Genomic DNA, 17,005 nt, shown 5'->3' with positions numbered 1-17,005 from the left:
CTGAGAGGAAAACAAATTCTAGTCACTGACGAGGCCTTAGAGGACATTCTCCAGCTCCCAGCCAAGTCCGATCAGCCTGATGGTTATTCAAAGGCTGAGGAGGACATGCGCCAGATGCAGTTTGATTGGGATGCTGTAAAGGCACTGATAGCTCTCGACCCGACTGTTCCTTGGGAGATGGGTCAGGACACCACCATGCCTAGAGGGATCAAGAGGGCGTACTTAAATGATGAGGCTCGGTTATGGCACCAGATCTTGAGTAATTATGTGATGCCAAGTACTCACGAGACGGAGATCCCAGCTGCTATGATCACCCTCCTATGGTGTGTGCTGGAGGGTAAGGACCTTTATCTACCACGCTTTATCCGACATTTTATGGCCAGGGTCCATGTCCGCGGCACCCTCCCTTTTCCGTACCTGGTTACAAAGCTAGGCCGTCGAGCTGACGTGCCATGGGAGGATGCCGATGAGAGACCACCAGCGGCGGACTGCAGGAAGATCATTCCTCATAGCAGGAACTTCCTAGCTTTGGGCTACAGACCACCACCCTTCACTGTTACTGATGAGACAGCCCCACCGTCTGCTGGACCCTTTTCATCTACAGCTGCCACTGCTGTCCCTGCTGCTACCACTGCACCTCCACCTGCCTCTGAGCCCATATACCGCCTCGTGCACTGCCTATTCCGCTAGCTTGATCAGATGGAGTGCCGTAACCGGCGCCGGTATGAGAGATTGGAGCGTCACAGCCAGCGACGCTATTCGCATCTGAAGCTGATGATCCGACAGGGTGGTGACATCCCCTCCGAGCCCGACACACCATCAGAGCCATCAGAGGAGGAGGAGGATGAGCACGAGGAGGAGACTCACTTCCAGGAGGAGACCCATCAGCAGGCAGACACTGAGCAGGCTGCCCCGCATCAGGAGGCTACGCATCAGATAGAGGCCACAGATCCGGAGATCCCGATCCAATCAGCACCGCCTCTACAGCAGCCAGACCCTCAGCCCACCACCATCACAGAGCCTCCAGCTACCATCCCTACCAGTGATGACACCCCTTCACACCCGGCTTGACTGAGCATCAAGGACGATGCTTCATTTTAAGTGTGGGGAGGTCGCCATCTCTGGCGTTTTATTTTAGTGAACCACTACATCTCTTTTTCTTTTATTTTGGATATTTTTCTGTATTTTTCTTTTTTTCTGAGTACTTATACATTGCTGCTTTTATGTATTCTTACTCTATTTTTGCATTTTGCATTTCTAGTTCATATTTTTAGCTATTTAGTTTAGTTTGCAATTCTGACTTATTAGTGGATTAATTAGTATAGTTTACCCTTTTTAGCATAAGATAGCATAGTTAAATTGAAAAATATAAAAAGGAAGTAAGCTAGGAAATTGAACATAATAGATTTAAATCCATAAACCTTGTATATATAGCATTACATCATATAGTTAAGTTGACAACATTTCATCAAGGAGGAACATTAAAACTTTAAAGGCTACCCTAAATAATTTTTTTATGAGAATAATGAAAATTTTTAACTAAACCTGCATAACATATATGAATGATATATGATGCTTGAGTTAGAGAACACACAGCCTGTGAGTATTGAGCTTAATTGTATGGTTGCATTCAAACCATAATTTCATTCCTGTGTGTTTTGTTTCTTTTTATTCTGATGTTCTTTACTTTGCTTTAATCTATAAGTCCAATTATAGAATATAGATACATGCCAAAAGAATGATTAAGGCCATCATTTAATTTTAGCTCACTTACCCCAAAATAACCTACCTTTCACATCACCCTTGTTAGCCCCCTTGAGCCTTTAAAATCCCTTTTATTCTATTTAGTCACACTACTAGCCTTAAGCAGAAAAACAAAATAAAATCCCAAGTTGAATCCTTGGTTAGCTTAAGATAGAAAATTATGAATAGATTAAAATGTGGGAAACCTATTGGGAACATGGATGATAGAAACAACAGGTAGAAAAGTTGAAAGAAATAAAATAATTCAGAAAATTTGGGAAGCATGCTCATGAGAAATCAAAGTGATTCAATTACCATGTGCATTAAAAAAAAGTTATTTTTCAGCATTCAATAAAAGGGGATACAAAAAAAAATTCCCCAATGCAAAATAAAAGCAATGCACATGGGATAAAAACAAAAAAATTGAAACATGAGCATGTGACAACAAGTGGGATTACATGGGAAAATTGGTAAAAAAGCTTGTTCTACTAAATATGTATGTTAGGTGAGATCTTAGTCTAATTAAGGATTCACTTATTAGCTCACTTAGCCTTATACATATATCCTTACCTTTACCTTGGCCCCATTACAACCTTAATTAAAGACCTCATGACTTTTGGTATGAGTGTATTCTATAATTTTTGATTAGTTAGATGAAGAACAAAGTGATAGAAAGTAAGAATAAAAAGAAAAGTAGAGTGAATAAACCCAATAAACACTGAGTGACTAGAGGGTAAACACAAAATCCAGTGAGGGTTCAATAGCTCATCAGCATATATCTGTGCTTAAATTACTAATTGTTTTGCAAATTTGTACAATATTTCCCATCTCATTTGCTAAAATGCTTTATTATTTAAGGGTTGGCTATATATATATATATATATATATATATATATATATATATATATATATATATATATATATATATATATATATATATATATATATATATATATATATACATATGACTCCTTGAGAATGTGGATTAATTTGACTACATGTAAGCTTTATATATGAGTGAATAAATTGGAATTGCATGACTCATTTAGGTAGATGCATTTAGAATAGGTTGCATTGCATAACATTCCACCACTTTAACCTTATCTTATTCTTTACCTTGGATTTGGCATGAGGACATGCTATTGTTTAAGTGTGGGGAGGTTGATAAACCCATATTTCATGAGTTATTTTGTGCTTAGTTTGAGTGATTTATTCAATCCTTCACCCACTTATTCATATTAATTGCATGGTTTTACTTTTCCTTCCTTATTATGTGATGTATGTGAAAAACATGTTTCCTAAGCTTTAATATTAATTATTTTAATTACCTTTATTTCCATTCGATGCCGTGATTAGTATGTTGAGTAGTTTCAGATTTTCTAAGGCAGAATGACTTAAAGGATGGAAAAGGAAACATACAAAAATGGAAGGAAAGAACAAAACGGAGCTTCTGAAGAAACTGGCATCCACGTGATCGCATGGACGAAGCGATCGCGTGCCAAGCACGAATCAGCAGCGACGCGACCGCATGACTGACGCGACCGCGCGCCTTAAGCAGAACGCACATGACGCGGTCGCATGACTGACGCGGCCGCGTGGCAACGAAATGCTCCGAATGACGCGACCGCGTGACCCACGCGGACGCGTGACAGAGGCCACGCACCAGGACTTGCAGAAAATGCTCATAGCAAATTCTGAAGCCCTTTTTGGCCCAAATCCAAGTCCAGAAGGCAGAGACCAGAGGTTATGAAGTGGGGGAATGCATCCATTCAGTAGGAGCTCGCCAATTTTCACTTTCCATGATTTAGATTTAGTTTGAGAGGGGTTCTCTCCTCTCTCTCTTAGGATTAGGATTAGGATTAGGATTTAGGACTTCTCTTAGTTTGTAAGAGTGACTCTCGATCCAGGTTTAATATTTACTTTAATGCTTTTATTCGTACCTATAAATGTTGCCAACTTGACTTATGAACCCTTTCCATTTTATGATTTGAATTAATAATTATTTGAGGTATTTCAGTTATTGATTGCTTTCTCCTTAATTTGTGTTGCCATTGCTTTTCGTCTAAGGATATTTTATTCCAACAATTTTACTTTCTCCCTTTGGTCTTGGTTAAGAAATCAGTAACTCAACATTATTAAACTCAGCATAATTGATAATCGTTATCTTGCTAATTGAACTGAACTTCAATAATCCCAACTTTTTCTTAGGAAAATAATTAGGATTCGAAGGTCAAACTAATTAGTCCCTTGACTTTCCTTTACTCTAGTAAAGGTTAAGTAAGTGGAATTTAGATTCAACTTTCATTATTGTTGAGGGAGATAACCAAGTTGGACTTCCAATTTCTCTTACCTTGCCAAAAGTTACTTTACAGTGTTTATTTATTTCAATTGCCCTCTACTTTATTTGTCATTTAAATCACTTGCTTCTCACCTTCTACATCCCAATTACAACCTCTATAGCCAATAATAAGAACATACTTCCTTGCAGTTCCTTGAGAAGACGACCCGAGGTTTGAATACTCAGTTAACAATTTTTATAGGGGTTTGTTACTTGTGACAACCAAAACGTTTGTACGAAGGGATTTTTGTTGGTTTAGAGACTATATCTACAACGCGACTGTTTTTATGAACTTTTTTACTGGCAAAAATCCTAACGTCACCCCTCCCGCTTAAATGACACACCCTCACTAGCCTAAGCTAATCAAAGATCCAAATTTGAGGACATTTATTGTTTTTCACTTAGGGATAGTGATGTGCTAAATTAAAGAACAAAGGGGGTTTAACATAGGCTCAAAATTGGTTAACAAAGGTGGATAAAAGGGTTAAGGCTATTTGGGTAAGTGAGCTATTGAAATAATGACCTCAATCATATAAATGCATTCATACACAAAATAATGGACATATAGAATCGAACAAATCAAGGGTTGCAATCATAGAAAGAGAACAATGATCACAAGAATGGAAATAAGTGGTTATATGATGTAACAACGCAATTAAGCTCAAAACTCATATGCTTGTGTGTTCTTAGCTCAAAAACCTTTTCCAAAATTTATTTCTTCAAGCAAGCTCAACACAAAAATTTTTTTAAATTGGTAGGGTGCCCTAAAAACAGTTTCTTGGAAAAGCAATTATCACCCTAACCAAGTAGTCCTAACAAGAAATAACTACCATGCTAAAAGTGTTTAAATGCAAAAACTAACCATGCAATGCAAATTATCCTAATTGACGAAAGAAAATTAAGATTTGGGTGTTGAAAAGAAGGTTTATTACCTACGAAAGTCGGTAAACGACCTCCCCAAACTTAAAAATTTGCACGGTCCTCCGTGCTATCAATGAGGAACAGAATGGGTCCAGGAGTGTCACTCGCAATGGCCATAGGATGGCGAAACAAGGACATCTCCTTTTTCACCTCTTGATTACTTCTTTGCCATGATTCAAAGTGAACCCTGGAGCGTCGGTTTCCATCACAGGTGGGTTGGTGAATCTTTTGGGAACTTCCTTTTCTGCCTCATCAATGTGGCTAGAGTTCTTCAACCGCTTAGAAAGTGGTTTAGCCTTCGAGCAAGTTTGCGCCTTGACGGTTGTTCTTTGAGTTGCTCTCCTTGTAGATGGCTTTTGGAGGTCTTTTCCATTCCTTTTTAGTGGTCATCCTAAAAAGGAAGAAAAGAGAAAAACATTAAGCTCAAAGAGACAAAAACCAGAATTAATGCAATGCAAGTGAAGATTAATGCCACAAAAGAGTGGAATGTCTTAAAAATATGGTAGCTACTTCATACAAGTAAGACGACAAAATTATCAAGGAGGCACATCACTAGCATGAGATGCAAAAGTGAAAGAAGCATGCAAATACAAAGCATGAGAAGAATAAACTCAAGCATCGATAACAACAATGACAAACACATGCTAAAATGGTGAAAGCCATAGAAAAACTGTTTCCTCAACTAACTCCAGGACAATAAAGTCTAGAAATTGAAGAATGTGGGGTTAGAGAGCATTGAACCACTCATTCTTGCATGATGCTATAAGCATAGCATTTGATGATGAAAATCATGGAAATGGCGCTCAATGCTCATGTAGCGCAAGTGTTGTGAAAAATAGGCACTAAGTTGAAAGAAAAAGATCAACAATGAACAAAGATGTCATTGGCTCTTTTTCACAAACACTTGGTATGCAAAGTGTAAATAACAAGCAAGATTGATGAGTCCAAGAGGAATATGCCCCGAAATAGAATGTCATCTACCAAAGCACAAACAATCCAAGAAATATGAAATAATACCCTAATTCAAAAGTAAATGAGATTCAACACCCATACAAGAAAATAAAAGGGAAGAAAAGAAACAAGAGTGAGCAAACAAAAAAATAAACAACAAAGTTAAAATGCAACCAAGAACGGAGAGAGTAGAGTAAATAAATGCAATAGTAAAGAAAAATTTAAAAAAAAACAAAAGATGAAGAAGAGAAATGCAACCTCGAAAGGAGGAAGAAAGTGAGGTTGAGTATAAGTGAGAAGAGGAGAATAGAAAGGAGAAGAAGAGAGGGGAGAGAGAAGATGTGGGACCGCCGGAGGTGGTGGTTGTCGGTGGTTGTGGGCAGAAAAGAGATGGGTAGGAGAAGGAGGAAGAAAGAGTAGAAGAAAGAAATCGAAAAAGGAGAGAACAGGGCAGCGTGCCCTGTTAGCTGCGTCAGACATGCGACGCGCGCGCTTCACCCACGCATACGCGTGGGAAGCAGGAAATGGGGCATGATGCGTGAGCGTCATCCACGCCTACGCGTGGCCAGCAAAATGAGAGGGGACGCGTACGCGTCAGCTGATATGCACGTTTGGGGCCAAAATGTGCTTTTCGCACATAAGCAGCACCACTCCAGCGCAACTCTCTGGTTTTTGTACCAAGAGTTGCAACATCAGCAAACGACGCATACGCATCATCCACGCTCACGCGTCGGTTTGCGAAAATGACCATTGATGCGTATGCGTCACAGACGTGCACACATGGAAGGGATTGTGCTCCTAGCATGAAATTTGCACAGTTCCATCACAACTCTCTGATTTGTGTACCTGGAGTTATGGCATTAAAATCGACGCGTACGCGTCGTCCATGATTACGCGTGGAACGCCCCTCTTTTTTTTAACAAAAAATATGAGGGAAGACAATTGTAGCACAATCTTGGCATTCATATAAGCTAGATGCTTCAAAAATACTTAGAATTTCATGCAATACTCAAAATTAAGTATTTTTTTTAAAATTACCAATTTAACCAAACTAAGATAAATGAAATCCTCATTAAAACTCTAACAACTCAATGAAATCAACAAAATCAAGTACACTTAAACAAACTCAACAAAATCAAACAAAGACTCTAAAACTACATGCAAGAAACTATGTACAAGGAGGATCTTACCATGGTAGGGTGTCTCCCACCTAGCACTTTTCTTTAACGTCCTTAAGTTGGACGGTCATGAGCTTGCGATCAGCTCTTTGGAACATCCTCAAGGACATCCATCTTGTCCTTCTTGTTAACCTTGGAAAGAGTGTTTTTCAAGGGGAGATACTTCTACTTGTCAATCGAACCATGATTGGGTGCCTTATTTTCTTGATAATATGGAAGTCATGGATCCTTTCCCTTTTCCTTGCTAACTCCTCTTTTCCCCAAGTTTCTATTAACACTTATCTCATCATCACTCCTAAAGTGTTCTTCAATTACATCATCTTCAACAATGTCACAACCAAAAATTGAATGTACCTCTAGAGGTTGCCTCATGCTTTCCTCCAATTTTAACTTCACCACCTTCCCTTTGGCTTCAAATGAGTAATTCCCCGAAAAGCATCTAATTTAAACCAGGATGTCTTCAAGAATGGCCTCCCAAGTAAGATGGAGGATGGCCTATCCGAATCAATGAGAGGTGTCTCTAGGATATGGAAATCCACCGGAAAGATTAAGTCCTGAATCCTCACCAATACATTCTCAGCAATACCCACAACTGAAATTATACTCTAGTCCGCAACCACAAACCTAGCCCCGAATCGCCTCAATGGTGTAAGGTTCAACTTCTCATAAATTGAAAGTGGCATAATTGGTGCATGAAATTGCGATCATCAACAATGGCGCCAAAGGCTTGGTGCTCTCAAATGTGAATCACACTTTGTCACAACTTCGCACAACTAACCAGCAAGTGCACTGGGTCGTCCAAGTAATAAACCTTACGTGAGTAAGGGTCGATCCCATGGAGATTGTCGTCCTGAAGCAAGCTATGGTCACCTTGTAAATCTCAGTCAGGCGGATTCAAATAGTTATGGTGAATTGATAATAAATATAAATAAAATATAAACTAGGATAGAGATACTTATGTAATTCATTGGTGAGAATTTCAGATAAGCGTATAGAGATGCTTTCGTTCCTCCTGAACCTCTGCTTTCCTGCTGTCTTCATCCAATCATTCCTACTCCCTTCCATGGCAAGCTGTATGTTAGGCATCACCGTTGTCAATGGCTACATCCTGTCCTCTCAGTGAAAATGGTCCAATGCGCTGTCACTGCATGGCTAATCATCTGTCGGTTCTCGATCATGCTGGAATAGGATCCATTGATCCTTTTGCGTCTGTCACTACGCCCAGTACTTGCGAGTTTGAAGCTCGTCGCAGCCATCCCTTCCCAGATCCTACTCGAAATACCACAGGCAAGGTTTAGACTTTCCGAATCTCAAGAATGGCCATCCATGGATTTTAACTTATACCACGAAGACTCTGATTAAGGAATCCCGGAGATACTCATTCAATCTAAGGTAAAACGGAAGTGGTTGTCAGGTACGCGTTCATAGGTTAGGAATGATGATGAGTGTCACAATCATCACATTCATATTGAGGTGCGAATGAATATCTTAGAATCGGAATAAGCTTGAATTGAATAGAAAAACAACAGTACTTTGCATTAATACTCGAGGAACAGTAGAGCTCCACACCTTAATCTATGGTGTGTAGAAACTCTACCGTTGAAAATACATATGAACAAGGTTTAGGCATGGCTGAGAGGCCAGCCTCCATGATCAAAGGATCAAAAGACAATCCAAAGATTAAACTAAAGATGTAAATACAATAGTAAAAAGTTCTATTTATACTAAACTAGTTACTAGGGTTACAGAAATAAGTAAATGATGCATAAATCCACTTCCGGGCCCACTTGGTGTGTGCTTGGGCTGAGCATTGAGCTTTACATGTGTAGAGGTCTTTCTTGGAGTTGAACGACAGTTTGTAACCTGTTTCTGGCGTTTAACTCCACTTTGCAACCTGTTTCTGATGTTTAACTCCAGAATGCAACATGGAACTGGCGTTGAACGCCAATTTGTGTCATCTAAACTCGGTTAAAGTATGGACTATTATATATTTCTAGAAAGCCCTGGATGTCTACTTTCCAACGCAATTGAGAGCGCGCTATTTGGAGTTCTCTAACTTCAGAAAATCCACTTTGAGTGCAGGGAGGTCAGAATCCAACAGCATCTGCAGTCCTTCTTCAACCTCTGAATCTGATTTTTGCTCAGGTCCCTCAATTTCAGCCAGAAAATACCTGAAATCATAGAAAAACACACAAACTCATAGTAAAGTCCAGAAATATGAATTTTATTTAAAAACTAATAAAAATATACTAAAAATTAATCAAATCATACTGAAAACTATGTAAAAACAATGCCAAAAAGCGTATAAATTATCCGCTCATCACAACACCAAACTTAAATTGTTGCTTGTCCCCAAGAAACTGAAAATCAAATCGGATAAAAAGAAGAGAATATACTATAAATTCCAAAATATCAATGAAACTTAGCTCCAATCAGATGAGCGGGACTAGTAGCTTTTTGCCTCTTGAATAGTTTTGGCATCTCACTTTATCCATTGAAGTTCAAAATGATTGGCATCTATAGCAACTTAGAATTTAGATAGTATTATTGATTCTCCTAGTTCAGTATGTTGATTCTTGAACACAGCTACTTTATGAGTCTTGGCCGTGGCCCTAAGCACTTTGTTTTCCAGTATTACCACCGGATACATAAATGCCACAGACACATAATTGGGTGAACCTTTTCAGATTGTGACTCAGCTTTGCCAAAGTCCCCAATTAGAGGTGTCCAGAGTTCTTAAGCACACTCTTTTTTTGCTTTGGACCTTGACTTTAACCGCTCAGTCTCAAGTTTTCACTTGACACCTTCACGCCACAAGCACATGGTTAGGGACAGTTTGGTTTAGCCGCTTAGGCCAGGATTTTATTCCTTTAGGCCCTCCTATCCACTGATGCTCAAAGCCTTGGATCCTTTTTATTACCCTTGCCTTTTGGTTTTAAGGGCTATTGGCTTTTTGCTCTTGCCTTTTGGTTTAAAGAGCTTTGGCTTTTTCTGCTTGCTTTTTCTTTTTTTTCTTTCTCTTTTTTTTCGCCATTTTTCTTTTCTCTCTTTTTTTTTGCATTTTTTTCTGCAAGCTTTGTTCTTTACTGCTTTTTCTTGCTTCAAGAATCATTTTTATGATTTTTCAGATTATCAATAGCATTTCTCCTTTTTCATCATTCTTTCAAGAGCCAACATATTTAACATTCATAAACCACAATCTCAAAAGACATATGCACTGTTCAAGTATTCATTCAGAAAACAAAAAGTATTGTCACCATATCATAATAATTAAACTAGTTTCAAGGATAAATTCGAAACCCTGTACTTCTTGTTCTTTTGTTTTTAGAACAGTTTTCATTTAAGAGAAGTGATGGAGTCATAGGACATTCATAGCTTTAAAACATAGACATTTAAACACTAATGATCATATAGTAGAGACACAAACATAATTAAAACATAAGGCTCAAAAAACGAAAAACAGGAAAATAAGAACAAGGAGATTAAGGAACGGGTCCACCTTAATGAGGGTGGCATCTTCCTCTTCTTGAAGAACCAATGGTGCTCTTGAGCTCCTCTATGTCTCTTCCTTGTCTTTATTGCTCCTCCCTCATAGCTCTTTGATCTTCTCTAATCTCATGAAGGATGATGGAGTGCTCTTGGTGCTCCATCCTTAGTTGTCCCATGTTGGAGCTTAATTCTCCTAGGGAAGTGCTGATTTGCTCCCAAAAGTTTTGTGGAGGAAAGTGCATCCCTTGAGGTATCTCAAGGATTTCATGGTGAGGAATTTCCTCCTGCTCTTGTTGAGGTCCATGATCTCTTGTTGTGCAGTCAAATGCTCTATTATTGAGCTATGGACCCTTGAGATGAATCTCTCCATCTCCTATGACTCAGAGGTTGAAGCAATTCCCTTCCCTTTCCTTTTTCTTGAGGTTTCTCTGGCCTTAGGTGCCATTAATGGTTATGGAAAAACAAAAAGCAATGCTTTTACCACACCAAACTTAAAATGTTTGCTCATCCCCGAGCAAAAAGAAGAGAAGAGGGAGTAGAAGAAGAAGAAAATAGATGAGATGGAGAGGTGTGAGTGGTTCGGCCAAGGGAGGTTTTAGGTGGTTATGATGTGTGAAAAGGAAGGAGTGAGGGTTTAAGTTTGAGTGGGTGGGTGTAGGTGAGTTGTATGATGGTTTTGGAGGAGTAATGGAGGTGATTGGTGGAGGTTATTTTGGGGAAGAGTGTTATGGAAAGGTGTGAAGAGGAGAGAAGAAAAGGTGGGGATCCTGTGGGGTCCACAGATTCAGTGGGGCCAAGGACTTAACATCCTTGCTCCAATTAGGCGTGTAAAACGCCCTTGCTGTGTATTCCTGGCATTTAACGCTAGATTGCTGCTTGTTTCTGGCGTTAAACACCCAAATGTAGCCTGTTTCTGGCGTTTAACGCTAGGTAGATGCTTGTTTCTGGCGTTAAACGCCAGACAGATGCTTGTTTCTGGCGTTTAAACGCCAGAATTCTCCTCCTCCAGGGTGTGCTATTTTTAATGCTGTTTTTCATTTTGTTTTTTATTTTTCAGTAGTTTTTGTGACTCCACATGATCATCCACCTAATAAAACACGAAAATAACAATAAAAATAAAATAGATATAATTAGATAACATTGGGTTGGCTCCCAACAAGCGCTTCTTTAATGTCAATAGCTTGACAGTGAGCTCTCATGGAGCCTCACAGATGTTCAGAGCATTGTTGGAACCTCCCAACACCAAACTTAAAGTTTGAATGTGGGGATTCAACACCAAACTTAGAGTTTGACTGTGGGGGCTTTGGTTGACTCTGCATTGAGAGAAGCTTTTCATGCTTCCTCTCCATGGTTACAGAAGGAGATCCTTGAGTTTGAAACATAAGGTTGTACTCATTCAGTTGAAGGACCAACCCTCCTCTGTCCACATCAATCACAGCTCTTGCTGTGGCTAGGAAAGGTCTTTCAAGGATGATGGATTCATCCTCATCCTTCCTAGTGTCTAGGATTATGAAATCATCAGGGATGTAAAGGCCTTTAACCTTTACTAACACGTCCTCTACTTGTCCATAAGCCTGTTTTCTTGAGTTGTCTGCCATCTCTAATGAGATTCTGGCAACTTACACCTCAAAGATCCCAAGTTTCTCCATTACAGAGAGTGGCATTAAGTTAATTCCTGATCCCAGGTCACACAGAGCCTTCTCAAAGGTCATGGTGCCTATGGTACAGGGTATTAAGAATTTGCCAGGATCCTGTTTCTTTTGAGGTAATTTCTGCCTATCCAATGCATTCAGTTCATTGGTGAGCAAGGGAGGTTCATCTTCCCAAGTCTCATTACCAACTAATTTGGCATTCAGCTTCATGATTGCACCAAGGTACTTAGCAACTTGCTCTTCAGTAATGTCTTTATCCTCTTCAGAGGAAGAATACTCATCAGAGCTCATGAAGGGCATAAGGAGGTTCAATGGAATCTCTATGGTCTCTAGATGAGCCTCAGATTCCTTTGGTTCCTCAAAGGAAAACTCCTTATTGGTCACTGAGCATCCTAGGAGGTCTTCCTCACTAGGATTCACGTCCTCCTCCTCCTCTTTGGGTTCGGCCACACTAAGTAAGGTAATGGCCTTGCATTCTCTTTTTGGATTCTCTTCTGTATTGCTTGGGAGAGTACTAGGAGGAGTTTCAGTGACTCTTTTACTCAACTGGCCCACTTGTGCCTCCAAATTTCTAATGGAGGACCTTTTTTAATTCATGAAACTCAGAGTGGCCTTAGATAGATCAGAGACTATATTTGCTAAGCTAGATGGATTCTGCTCAGAATTCTCTATCTGTTGCTGAGTGGATGATGGAAAAGGCTTGCTATTGCTAAACCTAATTCTTCCACCATTATTAAAGCCTTGTTGAGGCTTTTGTTGATCCTTCCATGAGAAATTTGGATGATTTCTCCATGAGGGATTATAGGTGTTTCCATAGGATTCACCCATGTAATTGACCTCTACTATTGCAGGGTTCTCAGGATCATAAGCTTCTTCTTCAGAAGAGGCCTCTTTAGTACTGTTGGATGATTCCTTCAATCCATTCAGACTCTGAGAGATCATATTGACTTGCTGAGTCAATATTTTATTCTGAGCCAGTATGGCATTCAGAGTATCAATTTCAAGAACTCCCTTCCTTTGAGGCGTCCCATTATTCACATGATTCCTTTCAGAAGTGTACATGAATTGGTTATTTGTAACCATGTCAATGAGTTCTTGAGCTTCTGCAGGCGTTTTCTTTAGGTGAATGGATCCACCTGCAGAATGGTCCAATGACATCTTAGATAATTTAGACAGACCATCATAGAATATATCCAGGATGGTCCATTCTGAAAGCATGTCAGAAGGACACTTTTTGGTCAGTTCCTTGTATCTCTCCCAAGCTTCATAGAGGGATTCACCTTCCTTCTGTTTGAAGGTTTGAACATCCACTCTAAGCTTGCTAAGCTTTTGAGGAGGAAAGAACTTGGCTAAGAAAGCCGTGACCAGCTTATCCCAAGACTTCAGGCTATCTTTAGGTTGAGAGTCTAACCATATTCTAGCTCTGTCTCTTACAGCAAATGGGAAAAGCATAAGCCTGTAGACCTCGAGATCAACTCCATTGGTCTTAACAGTATCACAGATCTGCAAGAATTTAGTTAAGAACTAAAAAGGATCTTCTGATGGAAGTCCATAAAACTTGCAGTTCTGTTGCATCAGAGAAACTAATTGAGGTTTTAGCTCAAAGTTGTTTGCTCCAATGGCAGGGATTGAGATGTTTCTTCCATGTAAATTGGAATTTGGTGCAGTAAAGTCACCAAGCATCTTCCTTGCATTGTTATTATTTTCGGCCATGTCTCTTTCTTTTTCAAAAATTTCTGTCAGATTTTCTCCAGAGAGTTGTGCTTTAGCTTCCCTTAGCTTCCTCTTCAGAGTCCTTTCAGGTTCAGGATCAGCTTCAACAAGAATGTTCTTATCCTTGTTCCTGCTCATATAAAAAAGAAGAGAACATAAAATATGGAATCCTCTATGTCACAGTGTAGAGATTCCTTATGTAAGTATAAGAAGAGAATAATGGAGGAAGGAAAAGATAAGAATCCAAACACAAGGGAGAGGAATGAGTTCGAATTCTTGGGTGAAAGAGGGGTGTTAATAGATGAATAAATAAACAGAAGGGAATGAGAGATGAGAGAATTCGAAAATTAAATAAATTAAATTAAAAAAATATTTTTGTTTTTTTTAAATTAAAGTTAAAATTCGAAAATTAAAAAAAAAGAAAAATTAAATTAAATTAAATTAAAATTTAAAACAATTAGTTAATTAAAAAGGAATTTTGAAAAAGAGGAAGGTGATTTTCAAAAATTAGAGAGAGAATTAGTTGGGTAGTTTTGAAAAAGATAAGAATCAAACAAAAAGATAAGATTAATTGAAAAAGATTTGAAAATTAATTTTTGAAAAAATAAGAAGTTAGAAAAGATGTTAGAAAAGATTTTGAAATTGATTTTGAAAAAGATGTGATTGAAATTTATTTTGAAAAAGATTTGAAAAAGAAATTTAAAAAGATTTGATTTTGAAAACTAAAGTTGATTACTTGACTCACAAGAAACAAAAAAGATATGATTTTAAAATTTAAAGATTGAACCTTTCTTGATAGGCAAGTAACAAACTTAAAAATTTTGAATCAATCACATTAATTGTTAGCATTAATTTCGAAAATATGAATTAGAAATAAGAAAAAGGTTTTGAAAATCAATCATAAAGTTTTCGAAAATATGAAAGAAAAAATGAAAAAGATTTGATTTTTGAAAAAGATAGAATTTTTAAATTGAAAATTTGATTTGACTCATAAGAAACAACTAAATTTTAAAAAGTTTTGAAAAAGTCAACTCAAATTTTCGAAAATTTATGAGTGAAAAAGGAAAAGATATTTTTTTATTTTTGAATTTTAATGATGAGAGAGAAAAACATCAAAAAGACTCAATGCATGAAAATTTTGGATCAAAATAAATGATGCATGCAAGAACACTATGAATGTCAAGATGAACACCAAGAACGCTTTGAATGTCAAGATGAACACCAAGAATTTATTTTTGAAAATTTTTAAGAAAAGAGAAAAAACATGCAAGACACCAAACTTAAAAATTTTTCATGTATGGACAGTAACAAATTGAAAATGCATATGAAAAACAAGAAAAGACACAAAGCAAGAAAATATGAAGATCGAACAAGAAGACTTACCAAGAACAACTTGAAGATCATGAAGAATACAATGCATGGATTTTCGAAAAATGCAAGAAAGAGATAAACATGCAATTGACACCAAACTTATGACTTGACACTAGATTCAAGCAAGAAACATCAAATTGTTTTTGGTTTTATGATTTTATTAAAATTTTTGGTATTTTTCGAAAATTAATTGGAATTTGCAAAATAAGGATTTCAAAATTTTTAATAGGAATTCCAGGAATCTTGCAATGTTAGTCTAAAGCTCCAGTCCAGGAATTAGACATGGCTCACTAGCCAGCCAAGCTTTCAGTGAAAGCTCCGGTCCAAAACACTAGACATGGCCAATAGCCAGTCAAGCTTCAATAGGACATTACATACAGCAGCTAATTTGCTGGAAAAGACAAAGAAGCTCTTCTCTTGAGATAGTTGAAACCTCGGTCCAAAAGATTAGACATGGCTTAACGGCCAGCCAAGATTCAACCTATCTCATGAGATTCTAGAATTCCTTCTTAAAAATCTTGAAGAACTTAGAATAATTTATTTAAATTTTTTTCTCGAAATTAAGAATAATAAAAACAAAAAGCTTAAAATTAAAATAAATTTACCTAATCTGAGCAACAAGATGAACAGTCAGTTGTCCAAACTCGAACAATCCCCGGCAACGGCGCCAAAACCTTGGTGCACGAAATTGCGATCATCAACAATGGCACCAAAGGCTTGGTGCTCTCAAACGTGAATCACACTTTGTCACAACTTCGCACAACTAACTAGCAAGTGCACTGGGTCGTCCAAGTAATAAACCTTACGTGAGTAAGGGTCAATCCCATAGAGATTGTCGGCCTGAAGCAAGCTATGGTCACCTTGTAAATCTCAGTCAGGCGGATTCAAATGGTTATGGTGAATTGATAATAAATATAAATAAAATATAAACTAGGATAGAGATACTTATGTAATTCATTGGTGAGAATTTCAGATAAGCGTATAGAGATGCTTTTGTTCCTCCTGAACCTCTGCTTTCCTGCTGTCTTCATCCAATCATTCCTACTCCCTTCCATGGCAAGCTGTACGTTAGGCATCACCGTTGTCAACGGCTACATCCTGTCCTCTCAGTGAAAATGGTCCAATGCGCTGTCACTGCATGGCTAATCATCTGTCGGTTCTCGATCATGCTGGAATAGGATCCATTGATCCTTTTGCATCTGTCACTACGTCCAGCACTCGTGAATTTAAAGCTCGTCGCAGCCATCCCTTCTCAGATCCTACTCGGAATACCACAGATAAGGTTTAGACTTTCCGGATCTCAAGAATGGCCGTCCATGGATTCTAACTTATACCACGAAGACTCTGATTAAGGAATCCCAGAGATACTCATTCAATCTAAGGTAGAACAGAAGTGGTTGTCAGGCACGCGTTCATAGGTTGGGAATGATTATGAGTGTCACGATCATCACATTCATATTGAGGTGCAAATGAATATCTTAGAATCGGAATAAGCTTGAATTGAATATAAAAACAATAGTACTTTGCATTAATACTCGAGGAATAGCAGAGCTCAACACCTTAATCTATGGTGTGTAGAAACTCTACCATTGAAAATACATAAGAACAAGGTTCAGGCATGGCTGAGAGGCCAGCCTCCATGATCAAAG

The 17,005-nt window shown here is 38.3% G+C and overlaps 1 non-coding gene across 1 annotated transcript; it reads left to right on the top strand.

The window, feature by feature from the left end:
* The first annotated feature begins 13,484 nt into the window (after positions 1–13,484).
* On the top strand, positions 13,485–13,592 carry LOC112724705 (small nucleolar RNA R71). The gene has a single exon (XR_003163855.1). It is a non-coding gene; the product is annotated as a small nucleolar RNA R71 (small nucleolar RNA).
* Positions 13,593–17,005: the final 3,413 nt, after the last annotated feature.

This window comes from Arachis hypogaea, chromosome 11 (genome assembly GCF_003086295.3).
Source record: "Arachis hypogaea cultivar Tifrunner chromosome 11, arahy.Tifrunner.gnm2.J5K5, whole genome shotgun sequence".
NCBI classification, from domain to species: Eukaryota; Viridiplantae; Streptophyta; class Magnoliopsida; order Fabales; family Fabaceae; genus Arachis; species Arachis hypogaea.
Note: the sequence above shows the minus strand (reverse complement) of the source record. Positions and strands in the feature narration are given on the sequence as shown.